Source organism: Anolis sagrei, chromosome 6 (genome assembly GCF_037176765.1).
Source record: "Anolis sagrei isolate rAnoSag1 chromosome 6, rAnoSag1.mat, whole genome shotgun sequence".
In the NCBI taxonomy this organism is placed as follows: domain Eukaryota; kingdom Metazoa; phylum Chordata; class Lepidosauria; order Squamata; family Dactyloidae; genus Anolis; species Anolis sagrei.
This window is the reverse complement of record NC_090026.1, coordinates 96,407,750-96,423,661: the sequence shown is the minus strand read 5'-3', so window position 1 is coordinate 96,423,661 and position 15,912 is coordinate 96,407,750. Positions and strand designations below refer to the sequence as shown.

Sequence of the window (15,912 nt, the reverse complement as noted above, 5' to 3'; positions counted from 1 at the left end):
TATATATATATATATATGCTCTGTGCATAATGAGTACCTTAAAAACAAAAGAACCAATGAACAAAATCACACCAAATTTGGCAACAAAACGTATCACAACACAAGGAGTGACCATCACTCAAAAATTATGATTTTGTCATTTGGGAGTTGTAGTTGCTAGAATTTATAGTTCACCTACAATCAAAGAACATTCTGAGCTCCATCAACGATGGAATTGAACCAAACTTGGCACACAGAACTCCCATGACCAACAGAAAACATTGGAAGGGGTTGGTGGGCATTGACCTTGAATTTGGGAGGGGTTTTTTTTGTTGTGTCAGGAGCAAGTCGCTTCTGGTGTGAGAGAATTGGCCGTCTGCAAGGTCGTTGCCCAGGAGACGCCTGGATGATTTGATGTTTTTATCATCCTTGTGGGAGGCTTCTCTCATGTCCCCGCATGAAGAGCTGGAGCTGATAGAGGGAGCTCATCTGCCTCTCCCCAGATTCGAAACTGCAACCTGTGGGTCTTCGGTCCTGCCGGCACAGGGGTTTAACCCACTGCACCACCGGGGGCTCCTAATTTGGGAGCTGTAGTTCACCTACATCCAGAGAGCACTGTGAACTCAAACAATGATGGATCTGGACCAAACTTGGCACAAGCTCTCAATACGCCCAGATATGAACATAGATGGAGTTTTGGGGAAATAGACCTTGACATTTGGGAGTTGTAGTCACTGGGATTCACAGTTCACCTACAATCAAAGAGCATTCTGAACCCCACGAACAACAGAATCGGGGCAAACTTTCCACACAGAACCCCCAGGACCAACAGAAAATACTTATGGCCATCCAATCCAACTCCCTTCATCAGGGCAAGAAAACATAATCAAAGTCCTCCTGACAAAGAGTCATCTAGCCATAGATAGAAAGAGAGAGAGAGAGAGAGAGATGATTCACACACACACACAGTTATAGTATCATAGATTTGAAAGGGACTCTTAAAGAAGGACAATGATATGTTGCATGTTCCAGGGTGGGCAAACCAGATACTCTCCACTTCAAACAGCAAGAAATACTGTTTACCCACAGGCATAAAAATTACATATATTAGAAACCAACACTTTCTCATTACTTTATTTTCCAGATCAACAGACTGGGCCACAGCAATGCGTGGCAGGGGACAGCTAGTATTCACTATAAATTGAGAGTAAAATTTGCATATATTGGGAATGGCATTGAAACGTCCGGCTGAACCACTATTCCTTCTGGCCAAATATTTCCTTATTTTATTACTGTCTCTCCTATTGATGCCAGAAATAAATTAAAATCGAATTCCTGTAACAAACCACTTAGTGACTTCTACTTATTTCCTACTGCTAAGAATAGAATAACTTTATTGTCATTGTACAATGAAATTAAATGCTTTCCCCAGCACACATCACAAAAAGAACACTCCACCTTCACATTCCAATCACCACCACACAGCCTTCAATGCCACAACAATGCAAAACCACAGAAAAGGATGACTGCTTGGAAAATAACATTTACGTTGGTGATATTCTGATTTTTGAATCAGGGTCCCAAGAGTCTCAATTAGCATCTGTTTTTTTCAATATCAGGGAGATCCCTACTGGACAATTATGGTAATCATCCATGCAAAATTATTATTAGTCCTCATACTTACAACACAATATCCAACGTATAGGTATGACCGGTGCAAAAAACTTAAGAATCAAAACTTAATACTTTATTGTTTGAATTTTGTAAACCTCAAAACATGAAAGTCAGTTTGATGTTCAGCACAAGCAAGCAAGGCAAAGCCAAAAAGGCTGCCTTTCCTCTTTAAATTAATTATCTCTGGCCATTACGAGAGGGAAGCAGCAGGTAGAAAGCAGAGTTCACTGGGAAAGAGACTGAGAAAGCACAGAATTCTGGGAAATATAGTTTGAGAAGGCAAGGACCTCAATGCCAGAGAATTCAAAAGACCCTGCCCTAAACTACTTTTCCCAGAATTCTGCTCACATAAGAAAGCCCCAAACAGGATAGCAGAGAGATTTGTCCCTCCATAGCAGCAGCCAGCCAGAGTTCCAATAAACTGTTGAATCTGCAAAGAGAAGAACTGACTGATACTTCTAGTAAGTAAATCTCTATGGTGAGCTGAGAAGAAATCCCTAAATGGAAGTTCTATTGGTTAATATGAGAGACATTCAATGAGATAACTGTTGTGGCTTTTAAAAAATTGTTAAAACTTTTTTAAAAATTTCCTAATATCAGTAGATATATGAATATTTCTCAAAGTTGGGGGGAGGGAATGATCCCCTGGTGTTATCTTGTGTCATACAGAACATTCAAGGAAATAGCTTTTGTAGTTTTTTTAAAATGTTGTTTATAAAAACTTTGAAAATTCCACAAAACTCTGTGGATAAGTGAAAAATTCTAAAACATGATGGGCTTACAGTGGTAAATGTGTTCTACCATTATAGTAAGTTTCACCCCAATAGCCGTAAAAATTAGGGAGAAAGGAGGCCCTGAGGTTTTTTCACTTGCACATTTACTATAATGAAAAAACACTGAAATAAATGGGATTTAAGTTTGTTTCTGGTCTAGGATCAGAAAGAACTCTTCCACACAGCCCTTGTTGTTGTTCATTTGTTCAGTAGTCTGATTCTTTGTGACTTCATGGACCAGTCCACACCAGAGCTCACTATACAGAGCTTTGTTGCCAGTATGTCTCTATTCTTCACTATTTTATCAAGATTGGACATTGCTCTCCTCCCAAGAAGTAAGCGTCTCCTGATTTCCTGGTTTCAGTTTGCGTCTGCAGTAATCTTTGCACCTAGAAATACAAAGTCTGTCACAGCCTCCACATTTTCTCCCTTTATTTCCCAGTTGTCTATCATTCTTGTTGCCATAATCTTGGTTTTTTTTATGTTTAACTGCAACCCAGCTTGAGCTTTCTTCTTTCACCTTGATTAGAAGGCTCCTCAGCTCCTCCTTGCTTTCGGTCATCAAAGTGATGTCATCTGCATATCTAAGGTTGTTAAGGTTTCTTCCAGCAATTTTCACCCCAGCCTTGCATTCATCAAGCCCTGCACATCACATGATGTGTTCTGCATACCACTTGAATAGGTTGGGTGAGAGTATACAACCCTGCTATATGCCTTTCCCAATCTTGAACTACTCTGTTGTTCCATGGTCAGTTCTGACTGTTGCTACTTGGTCCTTATACAGATTCCTCAGGAGAGAGATAAGGTGATTTGGCATGCCCATACCACCAAGAACTTGCCACAATTTATTATGATCCACACAGTCAAAGGCTTTGGAATAGTCAATGAAACAGAACTAGATGTTTTTCTGAAACTCCCTGCCTTTCTCCATTATCCAGCGGATATTGGCAATTTGGTCTCTCATTCCTCTGCCTTTTCTGAACCCAGCTTGAACATCTGGCAACTCTCTCTCCGGGGATTGCTGGGGTCTTCCTTGCAGGATCTTGAGCATTACCATACTGGCATGAGAAATAACAGCCACTGTATGGAAGTTTGAGCAGTCTTTAGCATTTCCCTTTTTTGGTATGGGGATATTAGTTGATTTTTTCCAGTCTGATGGCCATTCTTGTGTTTTCTATATTTGCTGACATATGGCATGCATCACCTTGACAGCATCCTTTTTCAAGATTTTAACCAGTTCAGCTGGGATCCCGTCATCTCCTGCTGCCTTGTTGTTAGCAATGCTTCTTAAGGCCCATTCAACCTCACTCCTCAGGATGTCTGGTTCTAATTCATTCACCACACCATCAAAACTATCCTCGATGTTATTATCCTTCCTATAAAGATCTTCTGTATAGTCTCGCCACCTTCTCTTGATCTCTTCAGCTTCTGTTAGGCCCCTGCCATCTTTGTTTCTTTTCATGCCAATTTTTGCCTGAAATTTACCTCCAATTTTCTGGAAGAGGTCTCTGGTCCTTCCTATTCTGTTGTCCTCTTCCACTTCCTTGCATTGCTTGTTTAAGCCCTATATCACAGAATATTAAGGCAGAAAATTTTACATTATCTGAGGCCCCTTCCACACAGCTGAATAAAATCCCACGTTCTCTGCTTTGAACTGGAATATATGGCAGTGTGAGCTCCGATAATCCAATTCAGAGCAGATACTTTGAGATTTTCTGTCTTGATATTCTGGGTTATATGTCTGTGTGGAAGGGCCCTGAGTATGAATTCAGATAACCAAGAGCCTTTCCACACAGTCATATAACTCAGAATATATGGCAGTGTGCACTCAGATAACCCAGCTGAAAGTATATATTGGGGGATTTCCTGCCTTGATACTCTGGGTTATATGGCTGTGTGGAAGGCCATCCAGTTCAAAACAGCTATTGTGGGATTTTCTGCCTTGATAGTCTGGAATATAGGGCTGTGTGGAAGGGCCCAAAGTCAGTTTCATGGCTGAGTGATATTTATAATGCCTACAAACACTATGAGCAATCACTGCAGTAATGTTACAACTAATTAAGTTTAGATGTAATTATCACTGCATATATTCCTTTGCATTTCATTTCCCTTGGTTACCTAAAAGCTAGCCTTCGATTCTCCACCCCCAGTGTTGAGACCTTGAGGATATATACTTTGGGAAGACAGGTCATACAATGGATGATCTTACATCATTATAAATATATTAGTCTTTAAGATGCCATAACATTTTTCATTATAATTTAGTAGTGCTTTTGGATCCAAGTCTTTCTTATTCAAGCCCAGTATTCTAGCCATTACCCAATGGCAAAGAATGCTGACCAGTGTGGTCCAACAATATCTATAGGGCTGCATAATAAAGTTTTGGAAAAATGTGTTTCTTTCTTAAAATAGTGTGCCTGCTATAGAATAACAAATGGAAAATGATAACTTAGAAAGAAGGTTAACAAGCTCATAATCAAAGGAATCCAATGTGAGATTAAGTGGCTTCAGATGGAAAGAATGAGGAATTCTGGAAACAACTGGGTTAGTCAACAACCTCTCCCTGACCTTGTGGTCACACAAGAGCGGGGAAGAGGTGGTGGACCCTTTAGTCAGGCAGGAAGCTAAGAAACGCAGATCATTTTTAAAAAATGCATACAAATGCAATATTTGAATGACTGCAGGGGAAGAGAAAGGAATCTCTAAAGACTAGCAGGAGGAAAGAGAATGCATCATATTTTCCTGGCTCGCCAAACTTATTAGAGGAAGTAAGGAGAACCCAGACCCATTGCCAGATCACTAGCGCTCGTTTAGCATGCCAGAATAATATCTTTCAAATGGAGCAAAAGAGAACAAGAGTAGAAGCCACTAGCAATTTTTAACTGTTGATTGCAAAGAGGCAAAACTAGAGACACCCTGGAATAAACTTTCTCAAACTGGTGTCCTCCAGATGTGCGTGAATACAATTTCTATGGCTTTCCTGCCTATGGGTGTGATGTGATATATCTGGAGGGTATCTTGGGTCCCTTCACTCTACTTAATGATAGCACTATATTCCACCTTAATTGCCAAATCAATGTCCTATGAAATCCTAGAGAGTTATATAGAGCTTCCTGTCTGGAAATTCTAAATGCCTCTCCCTAACCACAAACATCGGGATTCCATAGATGGAACCATGGCACTTAAAGTGGAATCATAATGCTATAATTGTATTATATGAAAGACTGATCTAGATTACTATGTGTATTTCTCATTCTGAGGTAAAAAAACTTGACAAGTAAACTTTCTAAACATTACTTGAATTAAACATTTACACATCTGTCCAACCATTAAAATATGATTACAGTTATGAATGCATAACCTAGACATATGCATTTGTGACTCATTCATATTCATGATCCCGGCATAGTCAACAAAGTAGAGAATGCAAAAGAATAATGAACATCTAGTCTAGACTTACTGAATACTTTGGAGTACTTTGATTATGCTTTTCCTGCATGGCAGGGGGTTGGACTAGATGGTCCATGTGGTCTCTTCCAACTTTATGATTCTATGAATAGCACCAGCTGTGAGGAACAGGGATCTGTTCTTCTGTTATCAGCACTCAGCTGACTGATGTTTTAATTCTATGAGCAATCTCCAGTATGATGAGGAAATAATGACAGGGATACTGCTTAAGATTGCCCGGAGTGTGGTTGAGGCTCCTTCTTTGGACGCTTTTAAACAGAGGCTGAATGGCCATCTGTGGGGTGTGATTTGAATACGATTTTCCTGCTTGGTAGGGGGTTGGACTGGATGGCCCAACTCAAGGATTCTGTGATTCTATATGACTGTCTGTTGTATCAAATATCATTCATGAGAGTGAGTTGGAAAAGTCACCGTGCCACAATTGACAGAACAGACCTATGTCAGAGGCTGCTTCTTGGCAAGTGTAGATAGGGTCAGGAAATGCTACTTAGCTAAATCAATAAGAAAGTTCCACACACACACAGATCATTCTTATCAAGGACCACTCCATATCAACACTTTGTGCCTGGAACATTATAGGCCCTGATAGTGTTGACATAGCAGCAACAGCCACAAAACCATTCAAAAGGTAATGGGTATCTTATCAATCTCTCTTCTCCCAAGAGTAAACATACCCATCAAAAAGATTTATTTGCATCAAATTTTGGTCTATAGATTTTGATGCAACTTTGCAAACATTTCCTCTGATGTAAATAGAAATCCAATATATTACATCCCAATGCCAAATATTGGCAAATAATGTCAAGGTCTCTGGTTTTCCCTTTTATGATTCTTTATCATTAAAACAGATCTGGACAGAGCAACTCTTTATAGAGAAAATGCCTTCAAACAGAAATCTGCTTGAGAGTACACTTGATGGCCTACTATGAAAGGGTTTTCACATTATTATCCTGACATTGTTTCGTTTTCAACTATGAGAACAAACAAAAACAGTACAGTCTTCATTTGGGCCCTTCTTACATAAACAACAGTGAAAAGCAGCATGGTGTAGTGGTATGGATATTAGGTTAGGGCTCTGGAAGACCCTTCAAATTTCCCCTCAGCCATAGAAACCCACTGGTTGGGCAGGTCATGTTCTCTAACGGTTAAAGGAAGACAATGACAAACACCCTTGAAAAAGTCTTGATACTTAGCTCTAGCAAACAACTACAGTAAAATCTGGAGCTGGTTTTGGAAGAGAGCCATAATTCACTAGCTGTACAATGTCTCATCGTACACAGGGGAGAGGGATACTACCAACATAATTCAGAGCTTGCTCTTGTCACTCTCCAGAAATATTTCACTGAAGAAAGCTAAACGATGCCAGTCTTCCCACAGAATGTGTGCCTGTTGTTTCCAACATCTAGCTGGCCTTGTGAATTTGGAATCTAGTCAAAAGAGCAGATGTTCAGGAGAAATGCCCTCGGGATGCTTCCTATGTTATGGCACCCATATGGAGGCAGCTGAAAAGCCTTTCTGAATGACAGCACTTCACATGGCAGGAGGAAACATCTGTATTGCGCTTCATATTGTGAGACAACCTCCTCACGTGGTTTCATCACGGCAACACTGCAGATCCCTGGTGGTGGTGAAGAGTGCTGGTGTGAAGATGTTCCATGCTGTTCCTGTAAGTGTAATGCCAATATAACCATGCCACATGATAAATATTTGAGTAAACAACGTATGAGGGTAATAATGTATGGCATGGACTTTATTTTGAAGTTTAGTAAGTTTAATAAGCACAAAATTGGAGAGTTGGGGATGGTGAGACAGGGATTTATGAGAATAAAGGTCTGAAGGGAATATTGCACCCTTTGACATTACATTTTCTTTGAATTCAAAATAGGTACAAGAAAAATAAAAAGTGAGGATTCAAAAAGAGTAATGCCTCATTCCCTTCCAGCACTTTATTAATGTCTTCAGAAGAGCTGTTGTCAGGCAGTTGGCTTCACTGCATGGATGGCCTGAGCAATGAAAGATGTATGAAATCAAGCTTAACATAGCACTTAGAGGAAACAGGCTGTCCACAGACTCTGACTCTAAGGCTTGTGGTGGTGATTGAGAAGTACATGCTATTTTAAGGACTGATGACTGGTTGTCAGACCGATAGAATTTTTCCCTGGAAAAAAGACATTCCACTCACATTATTATTCACACTGTTAATTCATTTTGGCGCATCATGTGTGCCAAATGTGTTGATGCATCTTGTTTCATGGGCAGTTCACTTGCAAATTGAGTAATAATTGCCAGGTTGGAAATGCTTAAGGAAAGGCAGTTGTTGTTAGGGAATGTGAAAAAAAAAGAAGGGGGAGGAGGAGTCCATATTATCAGACCACCAAAATGTGATACAGTTTGGCACTATTCTCAAAGTCTTTGTTCTACCAAACCCAAGTCCAGACCACACACATATTGCTTCAATTAGAGCATTTTTCTTTCTCTAGAAAAGCATTTTTAATGTTAAAAATATAAATAAAAGAATAGCATTACATAGTTCCTTGCAAAGTAGGAAACCTTTATGGGTATCACTGTGATCTGCATAATAGGTGAATAGCAATGTGGCAGTGCTATATGCTACAAACACCTCCAAATGTAGCACCTCAAAGGGTATATTATTATGTTTATTAGGAGGAATAGAATATCTCATATACGGTGGGCTCTATAGTAAACAATAGCATAGTAAAATTGTGTCCCTTATATACAATGGCAAAATCAAGGTTTGCTTTTGGAACACACACACACACATATTCAAACAATAGATGTTTGAATCCATTGATATAGAATCTGAGGGCCTACTGTACATAGTTTTCCAAATGTAATGTTTTAGAATAGTCCTCTTATAATGCATTGCATTAGAAAACCATTTGCTTCCTGTTGTACTGCCTTAATTTGCTTCCTGTTGTACTCTGTTAGGATATCATCTTTAATATCAAAATGATGTGTTAAAATGAACTCTCCAATTCATTCCTCTATCTCTGACATGTCTTATTTTCAGATTATACTTTTACTTTGCTTGTGCTTATTTCTTTCTGGCATTGCCCAATTTATCCCAGTAACAGACTGTTCCTGCTGATTCTGATGGCTGCTATATTGGGACTAATTAGGAGTCTAACATAGGAATGCATTCTTGACAATCAAGTATAAAGATAAAAAATCTATAGGAAGAATTTATTTATTTATTTAGTTATTTACTTCATTTATATACTGCTTTTCTAACCCCGGGGGGGGGGGGGGCTCAAAGCACTTTCCAGCATATTCACGGCAAAATTCAAGGCCTTACAAAACACAAAAGCCTAACAAAAAAGACACACATGTCCATAGTATCCTGCCACTGCATGCCAAACCTGCTGTTGCATATCTGACATGCACCCACTACAGATAAAAAAGTGGCATGCAATTGATATGATAAAGTCAGGACCACATATGGTAAAGTCAGGACCACCCTTCACATCATTTCTGTCTTACAGAAAGTCTATTATTTAGGGAGGTGAATAATAGAAAGCAAACCTATCATGGAGTTTTCTTACTAAGACATCTCCGCAGGGAATGGGGAGGTCCACTGCCTTTGTGTAAGGCTGATGTGTTGAAGTTAGTTTCTGAGAAAGCTACGGATCTATCTATAGACATACAAATTGCTTTAATATAAAAGACAGTCTATGGATGGAACTTAGATAACTGGATGATAATAAATTAAAAGTACAATATAGATAAAGTTTGAATAAACAAGAAACTTAAACACAGATGCACACACAATGCAAATTCCTTCATTTGTTGCCTGTTGACATGTGAAACTACATTTTTTTTCCTAAAGGTTCACCATTGACCTTTTCCAGGGAGGAAGTTGTGTTAATCTGTAGCAGAAAAACAAGTCCTGTGTCTGATTAAGCAACTTGTAGTCTAATTTCATATAGAAGCATAGAATAATAGAGTTGGAAGAGGCCACATTGGCTATGCCGTGTAACCCCCTGCCATGCAGGAAAAGCATATCATCATACATTTGATACTCTTAAATATATTGTAAGATTCTTTGTCTTACCAAAGTGTTTCTTCTTATCAAAACCATATACCAGATCAAAAGTGTCATCGGCCAACCTGCAGATTTGTTTGATGGTCCTACTACTGTACATGCAATGTCAGGATTTTTTGTCTTAATGTGTAGAATTTCATATTTGTTACACTGAACCTGATTTGACATTTTAACATCAATTTTCCTCAACTTGGATAATGTTTTGGACATTTGTTTTAGCCATTCTAAAACATCTATGGTATTGTGATTGGACCAGTTCTCTCAGATATCAGGGTTCAAATCTCCACAGGGATGTGAGCTGTTCAGCAAGCAAGCAGAGTGCTCTGCTGGCAATTCCTCCACCATTGCAATGGTATCTTATGCTGATGTAGGACGTCTACACAGACATATCTTCATCCTTTGATGATGGAGCGCCATTTTAAAGACTGTCAAATGTGCATAACTTTGACTTCTTGCTAGTTTGAAAACATGTCAGTGGCTCCATCTGTGTTTAACCACACTGGCCATGTCTGGTGTGTTGGCTTCTCTAGAATGTGTTGAAAGCACAGACCATTAAGAAACTCATAACCACATGATTGCATTATTTTTAACAAGATATCTGTTCTTCCTGAAGTCTAATCTGACTGGAAGAGGAGAAGAAAAAGAAGTAAAAGTATTAGAGCAATAGTAGAAATGAGGGATGTGCACATCAATTGAGCCTCACCCCTGCATCCAATTTTTGCCCACATCCAAATGTCTAGAGCTCTAGAATCACCTCTGTATTTTTGGATGTTTTTGATGAGAAGGATGTATATATTTTGGTTCAAATCTTCAGATAATATGCATATTCTGTATACACATACATATTGTCCTATGACTAAAACAGAAGTAGGATCCTGCAAAAGTTGTTGAACTATGGCTCTCAGCAGTTCAAGCCAGCATAGTGATGAAAATGATGAAAAATATTGAGAAGTAGAAGTTCAACACCATCTGAAGAACTGCAGAATTCCCACCTAGACTAAAGCATGCTTGTATTGATTTTTTGCATGCATTGCAAATGTGCACATTTCCCTGGAACTGATCAGTAAAGAATAGAATCTGAAATGCCAAACCTCACATCCAGCCTAGGCAGTATGGAATGAAGGATATCTGCATAAAATATCTTCTAAAGCGGATTACTCGCGTATCCCCAGTGAAGACTTCAGGCCCTTCCACACAGCCCCATATTCCCAAATATCAAGGCAGGAAATTCCACATTATCTGAGTGTGGACTCAGATAAAGTAGTTCAAAGCAGATATTGTGGGATTTTTTTGCCATGATATTCTGGGATATAGGGCTGTGTGGAAGGGCCCTTCATGACAGGTCACAGTATTTGCTCATGCTGGGCGAGGTTAGATAATGCCTGGTGTAGGGCTCTACACAGAAAGGTACAAGATACCTCCTTGTGTAATGGTCAGAAAAATACTTATGTTTTCATAGCCATAGATGTTAGCATCCCTAGGGTTAAGTCAGTGAAAGCCACCAACATGATTCAGGTCAAAATGTTTCAGGCTTCACTTTCTGAGGCTCCTTCTACACTACCAAATAATCCAGGTTATCAAAGCAGAAAATCCACATTAACTGATTTGAACTGCTTTATATTAGTCTACACTGCCATATGGCAGTGTATAAGGGGTCTGAGAGATGTCTGAATCTGCTCTGATTTCATCTGAGTAGTTTATATTTTTGAATGGGGTGATTTGAACTTTTGGCAAGGTACATGATGAATGTAGTTAATCAAACTGGGTTTCTTGCCCAGTTGACAACAGCAAATGTAGACCCCACTTCCATTCCAAGTCGCCCTCACCAAGATGTAAAACATTCTCTGGCCTTTGTCAACAGTGGGATAAACATCCAGAAACAAGGAATTTCAATCAAATAGTTTATTTAACATTCTTCTTTTCCAACTGTTGATTAGGATAAATAGTTTGGATAAAGATCCCTATCTGCTCCAACAATCACACAAAAAAGAAGAAAGCATTCTGCTATCAGGCGAGTTTAGATTGGGCTAAATATATTTCTAAACAAGAGAAAAGTTTGGAACACACTTTGATATTTTTGTCCTTCCTCAGCAAATTATGTTAGCACCATGTCAAAGCAAAATATGCTTTAAAAAGGAAAGAAAAAAAAAGAAACCATTAGATAAACACCAGTGGACTGGTGCAAATGGCTATAGGCTGAAATTCCAGACACAATGCAGCATTTGGAAAAAATCCAGAACAGAGTGCAATTTGAACAGCCTATATTCTGAAGAGGTTTCATCTGGCAAAAGACCTTTATGGGCAAAAACACCTGAGGAATTTCTATATTGTGTCAGATCAGTGAGCCATTTAATCCTCTAATCCTTGACAGGGGGCAGTTGTGTTCTGTGCAGAAACATGGGAGAAGCTCCATTTCAGAGGCTGGGGTGTTAAAACCATTTGTGTTCAAAGTAGGGTGTGGAAAAATTAGTTTTGAAATGACAATGTCCAAAATTCCTAGCAAACAAAAACAATATGGGTTTCTGGAAATTGTAGTCACCAAATTTGTTGTTCATTCGTTCAGTTATTTTTGACTCTTCGTGCCCTCATGGACCAGCCCATGCCAGAGCTCCTTGTCAGCCATCACCACCCCCAGCTCCTTCAAGGTCAATCCAGTCACTTCAAGGATGCCATCCACCCATCTTGCCCTTGGTCGGCCCATCTTCCTTTTTTCTTCCATTTTCCCCAGCATAATTGTCTTCTCTAAGCTTTCCTTTCTTCTCATGATGTAGCCAAAATACTTCATCTTTGCCTCTACTATTCTTCCCTCCAATGAGCAGTCGGGCTTTATTTCCTGAAGTCGCGAAATAGTTATTCCATTTTTTTTTCAAGATTTATAGTACTACAGTATTAGTACATCATGGATATCTATAGAGAGAGGTAAGGGGCCCTTTTCACCTCCCTGTAGAAATTATAATCTTGCAAGCATGGACATTCATGTTTTGTTTTTAAAAGTCAAGGGTTCTATTATTTTTGTCTAATTGTCATGTGAGAAATACAACCTCCTCCCCTATCAGTGCTTTTAGCAAATGAATAAAATCATAGATAACAATTGTTCTTTGCCACTACTTTTTCTCTAGCAGCTATCTCTTCTCCATTCTGACATATTCCAAAGTATCAGGAAATGTCTCCAAGCGGAAAATAGCACAAGTCCACTTGCTTTATTGCATTCTAATTATTATATACACTCATGTAGAAGTCTAGAAATCTGAGTCAAAAATTGAACCCAAAAACATGAGTTGATATATCCATGCATATATATAAAGGCAGTACCTTAAATCTTTATCAAAATTAGGAACCAGCTCCATCTCAGGTGGAAGGCAAGACCTTAGTCCATCTCAGGAGAACCTAAATGAAGCACAGACACTGTCTACTCTCTTCACCATGTGCCACTTCTGGTCTTTTTGAATGCCTAAGCAGGAAAATGATGGTGGGAGTGTCTCAGTCGAATGACCCCTGACATATTCATAAGTCATATCAAAATCCATAATTTTGGTATTAATCTGCCTTTAACTTATACAGGAGATTATACACAAATATGTACAACAATCACCCAAACCTGTGTTCACTCTCACTACAGAGAATACTTTTGCTTTGGTAGTCTTTTTTTGATACTCGAGAAAATGTCCATTTGATCAAAAGGAAAGGTGTTAGTTTTGCTGCCTCTGCCCCAGTTCAGAGGATTTCACCTCGCTTTCTGTTCCTTTGAAAAATTAGGCTTTTTGTGTAAACAAGGTTTGGTCAGAATGCTTCAGTGGAGATATCTTTTCCCCATGATAACTCTTTCAGGAGTGAATTTCCCTTCCTAGAGGTAGATTTCTCTCACTTCCTGTTGTCTCACCCTCCATTCTTATCTATGAGTCATTTGTAAGTCAGATGTTTGTAACTCAGGGACTGTCTGTAGTTTCAATTATGAGCTGCCCTGCTTTAAATTGTGAGGATTCTAGTGCCACATCTGTCCCTTGATTATTTCAGCTCCTTCTTTCTTTTATTTGACAGTCTTCATTCAAATACTTTACTTCCTTATTGGTATTGAAGACAGATAAAAAGTATTTGCAGGCTGGCCTTCATTATGATCTTGAATCCTTGTGTGGTCTTGGGCAAATTATTCAGTATCACTTGGCATAGATTTCCCCAGTATAAAAGGGAAGGATATTAACTCATTTAGTAAAGAGGTAAAAGATGTCAAACAGGTCTCAGTTTTTCCCCATTGGTGTACTGTCTTTTTGTCTCATGTGGCACTAAAGATGTTTAAAGGCTGGACGTATTTTTTTACCCATGTGGAAACCATATTTGTCTGTGCAACAAAGTTATTTTATGTGCAGATATGCCTGCATGGTTCATGTGATTGTTCCAAAAAAGAATGTGGAAAATAGGTGAACACTACATTCCGGACATTTCAGTTAAAATATTGGAACCCTTTTTTCTTGTTCTTTAATAGTATCCAACCAACAAATGTGAAAAAAGATGCTCTCTTGTGTAATTTAGACTTAAGACCCCTTCAAATATTATTTATGTGAAGACTGCTTTACAAATAAAAGAGAGGTGACCATGCACATGTTAATATGAAAGACCCAGGATTATTATAGGTTGAGCATCCCAAGCACAGAGACTTCAGAGTCAAAACCTGTGTCCTAGAAATAGGAGTTTTTAATACCATCTCAACCTGTTTTTAAAAACCAAATAAGGTTTTCAAAAAAATGAGAACATTTTCCAAATTCTTACTTCTATTGAGTTTCTGCCATTAACCATTGCTTCTCTCTGTCCATATTTTCTTTTCTCTTTTACAATCAGGTTGTATCAAAAATAATATTATCCAAAATAACAATTGCAGTATGCTGTTAAGAGGAGAAAATGGAAAAGGAGAAAAAGTAGGAGGAGAGGAGGAAGACATTGATTATGATAATGATCAAAACAACCAACACGCTAATCCTCTCTATGCATGCATATTTGAAAGCTCAGTTGAATTCAATGGGACATAGCATCTTTACATTGTCAAAAATAGCAAGTTCTAATCATTGTAGAATCATAGAGTTGGAAGAAACTTCATGGGCCATGCAGTCCAATCCCCTGCCAAGAAGCAGGAAAATCACACATCAAGTCATGTTCCAATTATGGTTGGGATGGGGAGAAAAAAGTTACACATACAAGAAATCAACGGAAAGAAGGTGAAAGGCCATATGTCCAGAAATGTGACATTGCCAGCAAACCTCTAGAAGGCAGTGATCCAATGATGGGCCTGTTGTTTGTATGAACAGTGTGGGTCATCCAGCCTGTCCACATCTCCAAAATTTGGAACATTATCCCATTGACCGAATTAACTGCTGGATGCAGTGGTTCTGCTGTGAATCCAGCCATGTGTTGTGCAATTTCCCTACAGCAACTGAGTAATAAGTCCACTATGCAGACATGGTTTACTAATGCAAGACAGCAACCTATGACCCTTTGTGTTTTATAGCACAAAGGAAGTTAGTGGCAATCTCATCCTTATTTCTTTACCATATTTCAAAGGAGCAGTGGTACTATAAGGAACCTAAATTCACATCATAAGGAGGCTATTGCCAGGCATTGTAAGAGAGCCCTTGTGCTAGTTTAAGTAAAAAACCATATGGGCTGCATTACCTTGGAAAATAAAGGAAGTTTCACAGTAGAAGTCTCAGGGTTATTTTTATTCACTTTTATCATTTAATTTCCTTTGTTTCTTTAATAGTTAACAGCACAAAAAGAGGAAACAGTGCTGAAGGTGTGAGGGGTCCAATTATTTGAAAGTCTTTGACAGAAATCTGCATGTGCCTTGAGAGAGGCACACATTTTGCAACCCACAATAGGAGATCCGACACAAGGAACAACTAAAAACATGTGCACAAGAAGTAGTGCTTGGGGGTAGGGGAGAGATACTCTCCTAAATTGTGCCCA

General features: G+C 38.9%; 1 long non-coding RNA gene across 4 annotated transcripts in view; it reads left to right on the top strand.

Moving 5' to 3' along the window:
• LOC132778803 (uncharacterized) overlaps window positions 1-15,912 on the top strand; it is a 151,072-nt gene that overhangs the window by 35,879 nt on the left and 99,281 nt on the right. Inside the window, exon 1 of one of the 4 annotated variants that reach the window (XR_010910200.1) lies at window positions 7,135-7,560. The exons of the other annotated variants lie outside the window; for them this stretch is intronic. This is a non-coding gene — a long non-coding RNA (uncharacterized lncRNA). Of the gene's footprint in view, window positions 1-7,134; window positions 7,561-15,912 lie in introns of those variants that run through there. 4 annotated transcript variants of the gene reach the window in all.